Genomic DNA, 16,991 nt, shown 5'->3' on the forward strand with positions numbered 1-16,991 from the left:
ACAGAACTCCAACAGTTATGTCCTCTGACGACCATGGCCTGCCCATCCATTATCTGTCATGCACTCCTACAGTGATGCGTGGTGGTGGCAGTATCACGCTATGGAAGGTGTCACACACGTGTGATTGGGAGACATCTGAAAGGCCTTAAGATTAATACTACCGCGCCACACCAGGGGGTGGCGCACTGCACGAACTCTCCTTCTCAGTCTTCTGCAGACCATCCATGGGAAATCTCCCACCTGGTCAGAATTTGTGTCCCGTCCCTGTTTCTCCTGGGCGTTCATCCTGCCGACTACGCCACTGTCACAAAAGCAGACTGTGGACATAAAGAGGTTTGGAGCAGCCACCCATATATTGTGTCTTGGAATTGCTTGTGATGTTCACAGGCTTGAATCCAAAGGAGAACTCATTGTAAAAGGAAAAGATGGCGGGAAGTGACGTCACCGGGGCCGGAAACTGGAAGTGAAGTCTTCTGGACCGGAAAGTGGCCTCATCTATGGGGCCAGAACTGGAAGTGATGTGTTCGGGACCAGAAGTGACGTCATCTGTGGCGCTGGCACCTAGTGAAATTTCCCGCGGATGGTCTGCAGAAGATTGAGAGGGAGAGTTAGTGCAGCTCGCCACCCCCTGGTTTGGTGTGGTATTACTATTCTTAAGGCCGCACGTGTGTGACAAGGGACATGTAGGACTGGTCAGAAGTGAGAGAAGCAAGAATGCAGCCAAACACACCGAGAGAGGACCTCGAGTAAGACCTGCTCCGGAGTGCACGTGACCTCCGACTGGAGTGAAGGGTCACCTTTCAGCACGATAATGGCCCAAAGCGTACAGCCAGCACAATGCTGGAGTGGCTTTGGGACAAATCTGTGACTGTCCTTGAGTGGCCCAGGCTTCATCCTCTTAGAATATGTGAGGAGAGACCTGAAGATGGAAATTTTACAGACGTCTCCCCTCCAATCTAACGGAATTTGTGAGGACCTGTCAGGAAGAATGGGATCCGGGGGTGCAAAGCTTGTAGAGACTTCACCCCAGAAGCTGCAATTGCTGCCAAAGGGGCCTCTACAAAGTATTGAAGGAAGGATTTAATTAGTTCTATGGATGAGAGACTACAGGTTTGGATTATTAATACATTTGTTTCTGAAAATATGGTTTTAGTTTGTCATTATGGGTTATTGAGTGTAGATTGGTGGGCAAAAATGGCCCATCTTTTCATATTAGATCTGAATCTACAATATAATATAGAGCGCAGAAAGTGATGGGGTCTGAATCCACTGTAAGTGCCCCTCTTTGAAAAAGAAAATTAAACAAAAACTTTTAAAACAGTTGGCCAAGTCTCCAAAACTCAGCTCAGTGTCACACCTGGTGTATATTTCCAATTGGTTTTTTCTTTTATTGTGCTTTTTCTTCGTCTCTCTCTGGCTGACACAAAGAGTGAAGGCCATTTCTTCAATGTTAGTAAAGCAGATCCTGTGCCCGGCCATTGTGTTGACTGTATAAATAAATAAAGCCAGTGGCGCCCGATTGCCTTTTTCCTTTTATTTACCCAGCTGGCGTACGGTGAACCAAGCAAACAGTAAAAGTGAGATGGCCAACAAGTCAAATACGGCAATGCATGAAAAGCTCAATGCCTTCTCACCCGTTCAGAGCATAAAGAGACAACAACGTAAGCGCGGGCGTGAAGCCAGCCGACCAGCACTCGCTTTTTAAAGATGGCATACACAGAAGCTGGCAGCCACCACAGGGCTCCCAAAGGGATGACGAGCGCTGCTCAGATTTTCCAGCTGCTTATCATCATTAAGTTTCTCCTGGTGTGGACGGGTGGAAGGAACACAAGATCTGGCTGCACAGTCGCGGCCAAAGGCTTTAAGAATGACACAAGTTTGCTGCTTCGGTGTTTTTAGATCTTTGTGTCAGATGTTTCTCTGGTGTACTGAAGTAGAATTACAAGCAGCTCAGAAGTTTCAAAGACTTTTATTGACTGTGACATGAAGTTCATGCGCAGAGTCCAGATTTTCAGTGTTGGCCCTTCGTTCTTTTTCAAGACCTCTGCAATTCACCCTGGCAGGCTGTCTGTCAATCAACTTCTGGGCCCAATCCTGACTGATGGCCGCCGCCCTTTCTTGCAGAATCAGAATTGGTGGCTTTTTGTTTGTCCACCCGCCTCTTGAGGATTGACCACAAGTTCTCAGTGGGGAGTTTCCTGGCCATGGACCCCAAATTTTGATGTTTTGTTCCCTGAGCCCCTTAAGTTGTCACTTTTGCCTTCTGGCCCGGTGCTCCATCATGTTGGTCACCAGACTGTTCTGGGATGGTTGGCAGAAGTTGCTCTCACAGGATGTTTTGGTGCCATTCTTTATTCATGGCTGTGTTCTTAGGCCAAATTGGGAGTGAGCCCTGCACTCCCTTGGCAGACATGAATGGTCTCCGGATGCTTTAATATTGGCCTGACACAGGACTGATGGCAGTGCCATGCACCTTTCTTTTTTCTGGATGCCCCAAACAATCGGAAAGGGGATTTATCAGAGACAGTGACTTGACCCCAGCAGTCCAATCCCAGAAAATCAGTCTGCCCCTGATATTTTTCTTGCTGGCTTCTTTGCTGCCCTTCTTGACATCCACCAGGCCATCCAGCAAACACTCACACCTGCCTGCTGCCATTCATGACCAAGCTCTGCACTGGTGGTGCCCTCTTGATCCAGAGCCATGAGTAAAGAACGGGACCAAAACATCCTCCGAGAGCAACTTCTCCCAACCATCCAAGAACAGTCTGGTGACCAACATGATGGAGCACCGGGCCAGAAGGCAAAAGTGACAACTTAAGGGGCTCAGGGAACAAAACATCAAAATTTGGGGTCCATGGCCAGGAAACTCCCCACTGAGAACTTGTGGTCAATCCTCAAGAGGCGGGTGGACAAACAAAAAGCCACCAATTCTGATTCTGCAAGAAAGGGCGGCGGCCATCAGTCAGGATTGGGCCCAGAAGTTGATTGACAGACAGCCTGCCAGGGTGAATTGCAGAGGTCTTGAAAAAGAACGAAGGGCCAACACTGAAAATCTGGACTCTGCGCATGAACTTCATGTCACAGTCAATAAAAATCTTTGAAACGTCTGAGCTGCTTGTAATTCTACTTCAGTACACCAGAGAAACATCTGACACAAAGATCTAAAAACACTGAAGCAGCAGATTTTGGGAAAACCAACACTTGGGTCATTCTCACAACTTTTGGCCACGACTGTATGAAGTGTCAGGGGTGCCCACCGGGCCGCCCTTTCTAAATGGAGGATCAAACCGTAAAACAAAATAAGCGCTTGAGGGCCCAACCTTTCACATGACTAAAGCAGCTCTTTTCAGTGGGGTCACCGCGCCATCCTCTGTGCAGTCGGGGTCCAAATGAGGCGCCACGGGTGGGTGTCAGATTCTTGTAGCTTTTCTGGTTTAGTTGCCCTCCAGGCGTCTTCTCGCTGCTGTGGAGGAGGAGGAGATTAAAAAAAAAAAAGAGGATATTCTTTGCTGCAGCGCCCCTTCTTGCCCTGGCGGGGTATTGCATATCTTCGATGAGCCCTCTGAAGAGCGTGTGCGCGGCATTGGTGGTTTGAGGTGGGCACACTTTAACTTCTAATGATGCCTGTTGTCTGAGTAGCACCAACACGAATTCCACGTGCCTTATCTCTGCCTTTATTGCTGTGGTCAGACTTGAGCTCCTCTTCCTCAGTTTGTGTGCCCTGACCTTGAGTGGATTTCTCTCTAATTCTAATGGCTGCTAATCCCACGCTGAGCCGATTACCGCTGAAGGACGCTAATTAGAGCTGATGGCACACCTGCTGCACTCACCATATGCAGAGTATCAATAACAATAACAGATTATCCCTCCCCAAACCTTTTCCCTGTTGTCGTGTGAACTGTTTTACTTTGAATTTTTACTAAGGCTTTTAAAAATTAAAATACTTTGTCTTTGGAATCGTTTCAATGTGTTCCCACTATTGCCCAAATCCCATGAAGCAAACTAAAGCTGCAGAACTTTGGGTAAACGTGATGGCCGTTCAGCAGCTGTACCCCGTGCACTTCAGAAGACGTCACCCGCCTGAAGATAAGCGGCCGGTACTTGGATGGGAGACCATCGAGGAAAAGCTTGGGTGGCTGCTGGCAGAGGGGTTGGTGAGGCCAGCAGGGGGCGCTCACCCTGTGGTCCGAGGGTCGATCCCAATCTCCCCATTGCAGTGACAAGGACACAAATGGCACCGTCCTTCGGATGAGACTTAAAATCGAGGACCTGACTCCCTGTGGTCATTAAAGATCTCTGGGCATCCTTCCTAAAGAGTAGGGGGTATCCCGACGTCCTGGCTAAATTGCCCGTTGTGGCCTAATCATCCTCTTTGTCTCTCTCTCTCACCCTCGTCCCTTCACCACCTAACAGCTTATGTGCGGTGAGCTTACTGGTGCCAAAATGGCTGCCCTCGCACCACCCAGGTGGCTGCTACACATTGGTGGCGGTTGGAGTGGCTCCACACTCGCTGTGCAAGCGCTTTGAGTAATGAGAGAGAGAGAGACATTATATCAGTGGTTCTCAACCTGTGGGTCGCGACCCCATTGGGGGTCAAATGTCGATTTGCCAGGGGTCGCCGAAGACCTTTGGAAATATGTCTATGTAACTGTTATTGTACACATTGTTCCTATTGGTCGTTACTGGTTTTTTACTATAATTGTCGTTCGAGGATAGATGTTGCAGACAATTGAATCAGAATAATTTCAAACGTTTTACTTGTCGTAACTTTATTATTTTTAACCGTTTTCATTACTGTACATCGAACGGCGTGACGTTATGTGGATTTATGCACTTTGTGACGTAATTGAAATCACATCCGTTTCTAATTAGTAAAGCATAAACAAACGTTTTATAGTCCGTGTTATTGAAGCTATCGTTAAGTAATATCTTCATTAGCGAACCAACCCATGAGAATGGATCACGTAGAGAAGAACGTTAAGAAAATATAGTGACGATTTTTTACAATATGGTTTTACTTCAATAGTTACAGCAGGAATTGAGAAACCGCAGTGCGTTATTTGTAATGAAGTTCTATCAGCCGCAAAAAACTGAAACGTCATTTTGATAGCCAGCATCTGAGCTTTGCCGGCAGGGATAGCCCAGCATTTTAGAAGCAAAGCTGATGGAGTCGAGAAAGCCAGACTTGACAATGGCGGCAAGTACCACAGTTCAATACACAGTGAAGAAAATCAAATAAACGGAAGTCATAAAGACAAAATTTCATGTATTTGTAATTAGTAATTTGTAATTGTTTTTGTTATTAATCACTACACTTTAATTATGTTCAATTTGTAACAATGGAAATACATCCTGCTTATCAGATATTTACATTACGATTCATAACAGTTATGAAGTAGCAACGAAAATAGTTTTACGGTTGGGGTCGACACAGCATGAGAAGTTATATTAAAGGGTCGCGGCGCTAGAAGGTTGATGACCGCTGCATTATGTACATGTAAAGAATGAATGAATTCAAATGAATCCGTTTTTATGCTCTCCTATTATTTCATCAGCATTGTAAGCAGGTGCTGCCGTATATCACGAGACGTTATTAGTGTGGAGCAACTGCAATTAACTCGGCTGTTTCATTCTCTGCTTGGCCCGTTGGAGGAATGGCAGCCCTTGGTGGTCTGCTTGATGCCAGCCTTTAAAAACGACCTTCTCTTTTTCTTCTGTCTCCTTCAGCTTTGGTCTTTTCTTGGGGCACCAGTTTCTCACTCCCTTCATCCTCTCTTCGTTCTTTGTCTTTCCCTTTCCTCCCTTTAAATATAAAATCAGTACAGAAGGGTCCATGCAGTAGTTATGTACAATTATGGGCACCAGGCAGTGCTCATCACCTGGTTAGTGCCAGCCCTGCTGTGACAAGTGATGGTGGCAGCTTCAGGCTATGAGGAGGACGAATGGACAGTTTTTAAGGGAAGGACGAATTCCAGAGAAGAGAACCTGCAGCAGGGCGCACGCCACCCCAGTGACCTCAAGCATTCAGCCGAGACAGCACTGGGGTGGCTTTGCAGCAAGTGGTCCCGATATTAAACCTCATAGATCCTGAATGAGGCACATGACCTGCATTGTGAGGGAGCGTCGGTTACGGCACTACGGCCATGTGGCGCCATTACCCGAGGATGATCAGCTCACAGGGTCCTCGTTGATAAATAACCTGAGTGGCTGGATCAGGCCAAGGGGACACCCACATAACCCCTGGCTGCAGCAGTTAGAGGGTCGTTTTCGGAGTGTAGGACTGGACTGTGTATCTGCTTGAGGGTGGGTTGCCAACCGGGATCCTGAGCTGTTTCGTCATGTGGTGGGTGCAGCAACACATTGTACCATATGTCAAAAGGACCACCATCTTGGCAGCACTTCATCAGCTGGAAGCCACTCTTAAGCAAAAGCCTGCTTGCCAACGCCATTTAAAGGACTGAGAGTATGAGGAGCGAGTTTCTGTGGGCTGGTGAGACGAAAGTTAAACTCTGAAGTGTTACGGTTTGTCTGGTGAAGGGCAGCGTCACGCTGTGGAGGGCTTCTTAGTGACGGGGACATGGAGAAGGTCACAAGTGAGAGAAGCAGGGGTGCAGATTGGTGTTCGTTTACTGATTACACAGGAAATGGCAGCAATGGACCCTTTTACAATACATTCCAAGTGACTGTACTGCACAATAAAATACAATCGAGTGCATTAACTTCTATTTATGTGTGTAAAATGGAGAGGACATTTTACAATTCATATTTCACTTGAAACTAAACCCACTGGGTCAAATGAAGTGAACAAGCTTCATAGAAGGACAGAGTGGTACTGAGATGTCTTGGATCATTTCGTCGTTTTGTTGCAAAGATCTGCGCCTCTTCCCCAAGCTTCATGTATAGGAACTCCATTCCTGGAAGGCCCCAGTGGCTGCAAGTTTTCATTCTAACCCTTTTCTTAATCAGTGACATGTTTTTGAATTTATTTGAATTGACTTGTTTTTTAGGATTTGTTCCTCCTGAATTGCTTCGTTTCGTTCCTTAAATTGTAACGGCTGACCCCTTACCCAGCCGGCAGCTACACCTCCAAGACCTGTGGCCTGGATAATTTACCGAGATGAATCGAACTATCAAGCCGTACTTCTAACAAAGTACACTTTTCCCCACAATCGACGGTGTAAATATAAACTCACAAAAGCAGATATGTAAAATTATCCATCCATCCATCCATTGTCTAACCCGCTGAATCCGAATAGGGTCACGGGGGTCTGCTGGAGCCAATCCCAGCCAACACAGGGCACAAGGCAGGAACCAATCCTGGGCAGGGTGCCAACCCAACGCAGGACACACACAAACACACCCACACACCAAGGTCAATTTAGAATCACCAATCCACCTAACCTGCATGTCTTTGGATTGTGGGAGGAAACCGGAGCGCCCGGAGGAAACCCACGCAGCCACGGGGAGAACATGCAAACTCCACGCAGGGAGGACCCGGGAAGCGAACCCAGACGGGTCTCCTAACTGCGAGGCAGCAGTGCTACCACTGCGCCACCGTGCCGCCCATGTAAAATTATACTGATTAAATGAAACAACAAGACACATGCAAAAATAGAAAGAAACATAAATATAAATGTCCCTCCACCACATCAACAACGAGACACCACCATATATAAATACAACAAAACCCTCCCTTGCCCCTGTAACATATAACAAAAATGAATGAGATACAGAAATGATCTTGAACTTGAGTCCGGTTATAAAAACTGTCCTGAATACGGTGGACTGAAATAATGGTAAAGGAGTCGTTTGATTTTCCAAGAACAAAATGGAACAGCCTCACCGTGAATCCTCGGTGCATGGTAGATGATGAAGTCCGACCCCGGGGTCTCTCGTGATGAGGATATTGAAGTCAGTCCAGCGAATTGAAAAACAAACTGGATGAAATGCGCGATGTGGAATACGGCAGGTATAGATGGCTCGTGGTCGTGAAATGAAAAAGTCTCCTTCTCTTCTCTCCTCTCTCCTCCTCTCTCTTCCTCCTTGGCTATTCCCTCCTGATGGCTTAAATAGTCCTGTGACGGCTGTAATTGATTAATAGTTGTCAGGGATGCCAGGGGCCATGACCCGGCCGGGACGCCATGAGGGACCGGATGTGGGTCTATGCCCACTCTGGATCACGTGGGGGTCGCCTTCCTGGTTGCTTTGGGGGCCACGGGTACAGGGCATGGAAGCTCCACCCTGTAGGGGCCCGTGGTCACCGCCAGGAGGCGCCCCAATGCCTTGGGACCTGTTACCCCAGCACTTCCGCCACACCAGGAAGTGCTGGGGGGAAGAATTAGGACGGCGCCCGGAGAGCTGCAGGGAGGACAGCCGGCACTTCCGCCACGCTGGGGCGTGGCTAGAGGAGGAATGCCGGGAACACCTGGGGCTCATCCGGGTCATGTATAAAAGGGGCCGTCTCCCTTTATTCGAGGCTGGAGTCGGGTGGAAGCAGGACGAGGCAAGAAGGGAGTGTGGAGGCGGCCCGAAGACAAGGCATTGTGTGGCCAGGCCTGTGTTTGGGGTATTGTGCACGTGACTGGGTCTGAGTGACCATACTTGTACATATTTGTGTAAATAAACGTGTGGTGGTTTGAAAACAACATGTCCGCCTGTCTGTGTCCGGGTCGGCTCCACATAGTGAACAGGTGTTTTCCAGGTTTGAGGCTGTGGTCTCCTTCCATCATCCGTCCCTCTTTACGGGGACGACATTTACTGATACACACAGATAAACAGCAAACGGGACAATTGAAACGAGACGCACTCCGTACTGACATTTAACAACACTACCTATGTAGCCCCGCTACAAAATGGCACCCAAATAGAAGTGAAATGTGAAGTGAGGGAGCTAACGGAAGAACCACTAAGTCAGGGCCTCAAACTCCAACCAATTTCATTCCAACCAGTTGCTTAATTAGGTGCCGAGTCTTGTCGTTAATTAAACTCGCTCTTTAATTCCATGGCTTGTTGCTGCTCTCATTGTGTAACAGCAGACATTTCCTAAATTGCTTTGTCGACCTGACCAGATCCTCATTCCTGAGACCTTCATCTTTCTTTATTTTCAGATATTGTATGATGGACTCCACTTGTTTTGGCTCATTTTGTATCTCATTATTGTTTGGCTGCTAATTAAAGAACAAGAAACAACTAAGGCACGGGTGTCAAACTCCAGGCCTGGAGGGCCGCAGTGGCTGCAGGTTTACTTTCTGACCCTTATCCTAATCCGTGTCCACTTTTCACTAATTAACTTCTTTTCCCTCTATTTTAATAGCCCTGTTTTTAAGGATTAAGTCTTCTGAATTGATTCTTGTCTTCATTAACTCTTTGAGGGCTGAATATGTTTTCCAAAAAACGTAGTTTTCTGAAGAGCACACAAAGCAATGGTTCCACACATAAATTAACATAAAATGTCTGTTGCTACGTGCTGTGGCTGCTGTTGGTGTATTTTGGGCAACTCTTGTGCCAGTGGCTGCACGGGGGCGCCTCGATGGCCAGCGGGAATGCATGGTGGGCCGGCTGTCTGGTTGTCTTCACACAGCAGATGGGTGTGACGCAATATGGTTTGTACCTCTGTCATCATAAGTGGCGAACGCTGCTACACAAACATGTTCAAGACTACGATCAACTGGGGCCTGATTAGCTGATGCTGAAACCCTGTTTTTTTTTTTCAATGTCCGTCTCCTGATTACTTGCATCAAATTCCAAGTCTGACAAGTCAGAGTCTAATTCAGCGATCATATGTAAAACATCCATGGAGTATTTAGTCTCTCGCCAGATGTCGATGCCATTTTAGAGGTTGTTTGCTCTTCGCTATTCATGCGGGGAATCGAGGTTAAATCAACAAAGCTGCTTAACTCCTAGCAAAGAGAGTCAAACTTAAACGTAAGGGCAAGCTTTGTCGCAGTTTACAGCTGATTACCGTTCTCTACCCCTGAATTTTGACAAAAGTCGACATCACCCCTGAAAGAGTTAAATGACAGCCAAACAGAAATGAGACGTCAAACGAGCCAACAGATGAGCAGCTAAATTGGGGCTTCAAACTCCAACCAGTTCCTTAATGAGAAGCCGATTCTTGCTGTTAATCAAACCCGTTATTCAATTCCATGGCTTGTTGCTGCTCTCTTTTTGCCACAGCAGACATTTCCAAAACTGTTGATATAGAACTCTTAAAATGTTTTGGTAACCTGAGGGGTCAACCTTACTGAGACCTTCATCTTTAGTTTCAGATTTTGTTTGATGGGTAAAGGTGAGCTGGTCATGTCCTGCTTGTTTTATGTCTCATTACTGTCCGGCTGCTAATTAAGGAAAAAACAACTAAGGGCCCCGAGTCAAGCTAATTAAAGCTAAGGCTAAAGAAGTTAATTAGCATCAAAAACTGATCACTCATTAAGAAGATGGTTAGAATGAAAACTTGCAGCCACTGCGGCCCTCCAGGACCGTGATTGAGGACCCCTGAACTAAGGGGTCTGACTCTTCAAGAGCAGGTTAATTCAAATGAATGGAAAACTAGTCAATTAGGAGCAAAAACCGGTCACTAATTAAGAAGATGGTTAGAATGAAAACCTACATCCAGTACCGGAGTTGGGTGTCCCCTGCTCTAAAGATTGTGTATCCAACTAGAAGCCAATGGAGTTTGGGTAAATTCAAGTCAGGGGTCCTGAATTTCACCGATGAAGGAGGAAGAGAATCCCAGCAGTTGAGCTGAGATGTGATGACGCCCTGTGCGGTTTGTCTACATGGTGTTGTCATAATAGAAACACAACACATGCCTTCTGCCTGAGTTGGTCTGTCTAAGGAGCCCATCGCATGCTGAGTAAATCAAAGCGACAAGACAACAATGCTGATGGGCTCTTTGGATTTGCCGAGTTTCCACTCAAGTCAGGCCTGGACTTGCCCACATCACTGTGCCGTGATTCTAGGAAGAGAACGCTGCGGGGCACAAACACATCGTGCTGATGATGCCGAGTCAAAAGGTAAAGAAGACGTCCTCTGAGCTCTAAGGCCAGCACAGCGGGTGACAGATGATGTCTCTTAAAACTGATTTCTATAATTAGGTCGCGCTAAGCTGCGAGTTAGAAAGGGGCGCGGGTGGTTTGCGGGTAGCCTGGCACTTTGTCACTGCTTGCAAGGTTGAAATGAATCCCCTTGAATTTACACTCCCCGGCCACTTTATTAGGTACACCATGCTAGTCCTGAGTTGGACCCCCTTTTGCCTTCGGAACTGCTGCAATTCTTCATGGCATAGCTGGAAACTGGATTTTGGTGCACACTGACACGATGGCATCACGCAGTTATTGCAGATTTGTCAGCTGCACATCCATGATGCGAATCTTCCATTCCACCACATCCCAAAGGTGCTCAACTGGATTGAGATCTGGTGACAGTGGAGGCCATTGGAGTCCAGTGAACTCATTGACATGTTCCAGCAACCATTTGTAGATGATTGGAGCTTCATGACAAGGCAGGGTATCCTGCTGGAAGGAGCCATCAGAGGATGGACATGCTCAGCAACAATACTCGGGTAGGCTGTGGCATGTAAACGATGCTCAGTCGGGGCCCAAAGTATGCCGAGAAAATATGCCCCACACCACCAACAGCACCAGCCTGAAGTGCTGATACAAAGCAGGATGGATCCATACCCTCAGGTTGTTGACCATCCAACAACTCGACCATCCAAATGTCACGACAGAAATCAAGACTCATCCGACCAGGCAATGATTTTCCAACCCTCTGTTGTCCAGTTTTGTGAGCCTGTGTGAATTGTCACCTGCTGTGGTCTTCTGCTGCTGTAGCCCCCCCATCTGCTTTAAGGTTCAACATGTTGTGCATTCAGAGCTGCTCTTCTGCTTGTAACGACTGCCAATGTTTCTATCAGCACGGACCAGCCTGGCTATTCTCCTCTGACCTCTGGCCCATAGATCTGCTTTTTTCGGACCACTCTCTGTAAACCCTAGAGATGTTTGTGAGTGAAAATCCCAGTAGATCAGCAGTTTGTGAAATACTCAGACCAACAGCCGTGCCACTTTCAAAGTCCCTTCGGTCCCCTTTCTTCTCCCCCATTCTGATGCTTGGTTTGAACCTCAGTAGGTGGTCTTGACGAGGTCAACATGCCTAAATGCATTGAGCTGCTGCCATGTGAATGGCTGATTAGATATTTGTGTTAACAAGCATCAGAACATTAGAACACTCTGGACGAGAACAGGCCATTCAGCCCAGCAAAGCTCGCCAGTCTTACACACTTATTTCTCTCTATTATATAAAAAAAAAACAACTTGGGATGAGCTGAGACTTTTTTCCTGTGATGAGACGTGATCTTTTGAAGAGAGAGCCTTTCATGTCCCGCGAGACAGAAAAGTCACGTCATGCTTACAGCCTTTGGAAACAAGCCCTCTGATACACATGCAGAGCAGGTTAGAGATAATGGAAGTAGGAAAATTGGAAAGTCTCCAAAAAATGAGAGTAAAGATCGCATTAGCGTAAACAAGAGGAAAATATGACTCGGTGAAATAACGGAACAGCGAAAAGAGCTCGACTTGTGTTTGAGGATGTCTGGGGGAGAAGAGAGACAAGGCAGTGAGACAAAAGGACAGCTGCTGTACAGGCTTTGAAACGTTTGAAGCGTTGCACGAAATGCAGATCATGTGGCAAAGCAGCAGCTGATCGAGCAAAGAGGAGGTAAAAAAAAACAAAAACTGTTATTTGATTCCCATTGTGTCTGTCACCTCTTAAGAGGGGTTTCGGAGGGGCGACCGCGTCTACTTGGGGTGCATTCAGCCCCCCTCTTCACAACGGTGCATAGTGCTATCTTATGGTGAGCGAATCGAGCAGGGGGCAAAGCCTCCTAGTCTTCTAAAAGAACATCAGGTCAAGTTTTGAAAGTCCTTCTGTCTACCACACTACTTGGTCACTTTATTCCAAGTGTCTGTGGTTCTCTTTGTAAAGAAAAACCTGCTAATTTGTGTGAAGTTTCCAACGGTGTCCCCGTGTTCTTGATGAACTCATTTTAAAGTCACCGTCTCAATCCACTGGACTAATTCCTTTCATAATTTTAAACACTTCAGTCAGTCAGGTCTCCTCTTCATCTTCTGCTTAAACTGTAAAGGCTCAGCTCTTTTAATCTTCCCTCATAACTCATCCCCTGTAGTCACCCTAGTCGCTCTTCTCTGGACCTTCTCTTGTGCTGCTGTGTCTTTATGGAGACCCAAACTGCACCCAGGACTCCAGATGAGGCCTCACCAGTGTGTTATAAAGACTGAACAGAACCTCCTGTGACTTGTATTGTGCACGTCAAGGCGCTATATAACCCGTTAGCCTTCTTAGTGGCCTCTGAACACTGTCGGAAGATGATAGCTTGGAGTCCACTACGACTCCTAAATCCTTCTCATAAGGTGGACTTTCAAGTTTCAGACCTCCCATTATGTATTCAAACCTCACATTTTTACTTTCTATGTGTAATAATTGACATTTACTGACATAAAATTTCATCCCCTGTAGCCCTGGACTCAGCCTAGTCGCTCTTCTCTGGACCTTCTCTTGTGCTGCTATGTCTTTATGGAGACCAAAACTGCACACAGGACTCCAGATGAGGCCTCACCAGTGTGTTATAAAGACTTCAGCAGAACCTCCTGCGACTTGTACTCCACACGTCAAGGCGCTATATAACCTGACGTTCTGTCTAGCAGATAATAGTGTGGTGTCCCCAACGATTCCTAAATGCAGTCACTGTCCCAATCCGCTGCACTAATTCCCTTCATCATTTGAAACACTTCAGTCAGGTCTCCTCTTCATCACTGTAAAGGTTCAGCTCTTTTCATCTTCACTCATAACTCATCTCCTGTAGCCCCCATAATCAGCCTAGTTGCTCTTCTCTGGACCTTCTCTAGTGCTGCTATGTCTTTATGGAGACCCAAACTGCACACAGGACTCCAGATGAGGCTTCACCAGTGTGTTATAAAGACTGAACAGAACCTCCTGTGACTTGTATTGTGCACGTCAAGGCGCTATATAACCTGTTAGCCTTCTTAGTGGCCTCTGAACACTGTCGGAAGATGATAGCTTGGAGTCCACTATGACTCCTAAATCCTTCTCATAAGATGTACTCTCAATTTCCATTGTGTATTCAAACCTCACATTTTTACTTCCTATGCGTAATACTTGACATTTACTGACATACAATTTCATCCCCTGTAGTCCTGAATCGGCCTCGTCGCTCTTCTCTGGACCTTCTCTTGTGCTGCTATGTCTTTATGGAGACCCAAACTGCACACAGGACTCCAGATGAGGTCTCACCAGTGTGTTATAAAGCTTGAGCAGGACCTCCTGCGACTTGTACTCCACACGTCAAGGCGCTATATAACCTGACATTCTGTTAGCCTTCTTAATGGCTTCTGAACACTGTCAGTCCGTTATGACTCCTAAATCCTTCTCATAAGATGTACTCTCAATTTCCATTGTGTATTCAGACCTCACATTTTTACTTCCTACATGTAATTCTTTATATTTATTGACAGCAGTACTAGGGTGTTGTACTGTGTTAGCCATTATGAATGTAGTGAGAATTCAAGCAAAATGGCCCCTATTATTGGCTAACTGAAGAGATCGCAATATGCCAGCTTTCGAGGCAACTTGGGCCTCTTTTTCTTGATGACCTCTCGTCTGAAGAAGGGGTCTGAGTTGCCTCGAAAGCTGGCATATTCTGATCTTTTTAGTTAGCCAATTAAAGGGCGAATTTGGCTCGACTTCTCACTACATTTATTGACGTTAATTTTCATTGGCCACAAATCTGTCCAAGTCTGTCTGCTGTCCAAGTTCCTCTCTGATAATTCACAGATTCTCGATTATCTGCCAATCCACCCAGCTTGGTATCATCTGCAAACTTAACCAGCTTGTATTTTTTTATATTTTTATCAAGATCATTTGTATACAAAGGGTGTGCAATAGTAGGTTTACAGTTGTGATTACATGATGCCAGCAGTTTGAGCTGGTGCCTTCTGTCATTGTGACTTTCTTTTGAGTTAATAAATCTATTGTAATAATCGTAATCTGCATGTCTTTTTCCATACAAACAACTATAAACCTAGTTTTGCACACCTTTGTATATTTAAAATAACCGTAGCCCCAGCACTGACCCCTGCTGGACACCACTCTTAACTTCACCCATCACCCTCTACTTCCTGTTCCCTCTGCCAATTCTTTACCGTTCTACCCACCACACCCTGAACTGCCACTTCTTTTAGTTTGATGCCCACCCTCTCATGTGGCACCTTATCAAATGCTTTCTGAAAGTCCACATCAATAATCTCATCTTCTACACTCTGCTTGTATCCTTTGTTCTTCCTCATACAATTCCAGCCTGTTAGTAAAACTCGACCTCCTCGTCTGACCCCACGCTGACTGTTCAGTTAAACTCCCATCCTTGCCAGATGTTGCTCCATTTTTCCCTTAATAATTCCTTCCATTAGTTTTCCTGTCCTGCACATTAATCTTATTGGCTTATAATTGCTTGGATCCGAGCACATCACCCCAGTCTGAGCATCACTACACTGGTTACCTGTGTCATTCAGAATTGACTTTAAAATCCTACAAAGCTTTCAGTAATCTGCTCCATCCTATATCTCATAATGTCTGTCACCTTACACTTCAAATCATAACCTTAGATCTTCAAATGAGGGGCTGCTTTAGAATTCCAAAAGCTAAACTTTAAAGAATTGCTGAGGTGGCCTTCTGCTGTTAGGTACCTCAAATCTGGAATACGAGTTTAGCAATAGAAACTCGCCAGGCTGATACGGTGGAGCACTTTTAAGAAAACTCCTTAAAACCCGTTATGTTAACATGGTGTGATGGACGGCCGGTGGTTCAGTCCGCCCGAGACGTCCCTGAAAAAGAAGAATGTGTATGTGTATATGTATATATATATATGTATGTATATGTACTGTATGTGTGTATATGTGTGTGTGTATATATATATATATATATATATATATATATATATATATATGTGTGTGTATGTATATATATATATATATATATATATATATATATATATATATATATATATATATATGATATACTGTACTTTTTAAAAACTATGCTTATATTAAGTTAAAAAGTTTACTTAAAATTAAAGTCTGTCATACATCACCCGTAAAATAAAAGTGTGGGCGCTTTTTATCAATCAACATTTATAAAACACTTCTTAAAATCTTAGCAAAAGCCCCCACCTTTTATTTTGCAAGTGATGTATGACAGACTTACTTTTTACTTTTTAGTACACTTTTTAACTTAATAAAAGCATAGTTGTGCCGCTAGAGGGCGCTGTCGTTCCTCCAAACCAGGGGTTCTCAAACTCGGTCCTGAGGACCCCCCTGTGGCTGCAGGTTTTTGTTCCAATCCGCCTCTGTTTTTAATTGGACTCCTGGGCTAATTAAGTGAACTGATGTTTCCCAGATTCCCTGTTTTGAGAACAATATGCAAATTAGAAAACTAAGTTTGGTTAAAAAAAAAAAGTATTAAAATGTACTAAGCAGTTATATGTATTTGTGTCTCTTTAACAGTATTTTCATCTTGATTCTCATTCTACTTTCCTAGGTGTTCTAATTGTTTAATTCATTATTTACTCCTTTGTGGGGCTGACGCTAAAGTAGTTGCAGCCTTTCACGACTGAGTGTTGTTTGCTGTTGTTTCTGCTCTGCTTGTTTTTAATTGTCATTATTAAGATTCAATGAAGGGAGCAAACTGCACAGAGAAAGGGCACAATATAATAAACAGAGAGTTAAGCATTTAAATCCATAGCAAAAACAGAAATATTTCTAAGTTTCTTATAAATGTAAAAATCACGCTGCTGTGGTTTTCTGAATGTAGAATAAAAGAGAAATAATCCCAGCTAATTAAATGAGATCAAAGCTATCGGGTGTTGTCACTGATTAGGAATCTGGTTGGAACACAAACCT

Source organism: Polypterus senegalus, chromosome 5, assembly GCF_016835505.1.
Source record: "Polypterus senegalus isolate Bchr_013 chromosome 5, ASM1683550v1, whole genome shotgun sequence".
NCBI lineage: Eukaryota > Metazoa > Chordata > Cladistia > Polypteriformes > Polypteridae > Polypterus > Polypterus senegalus.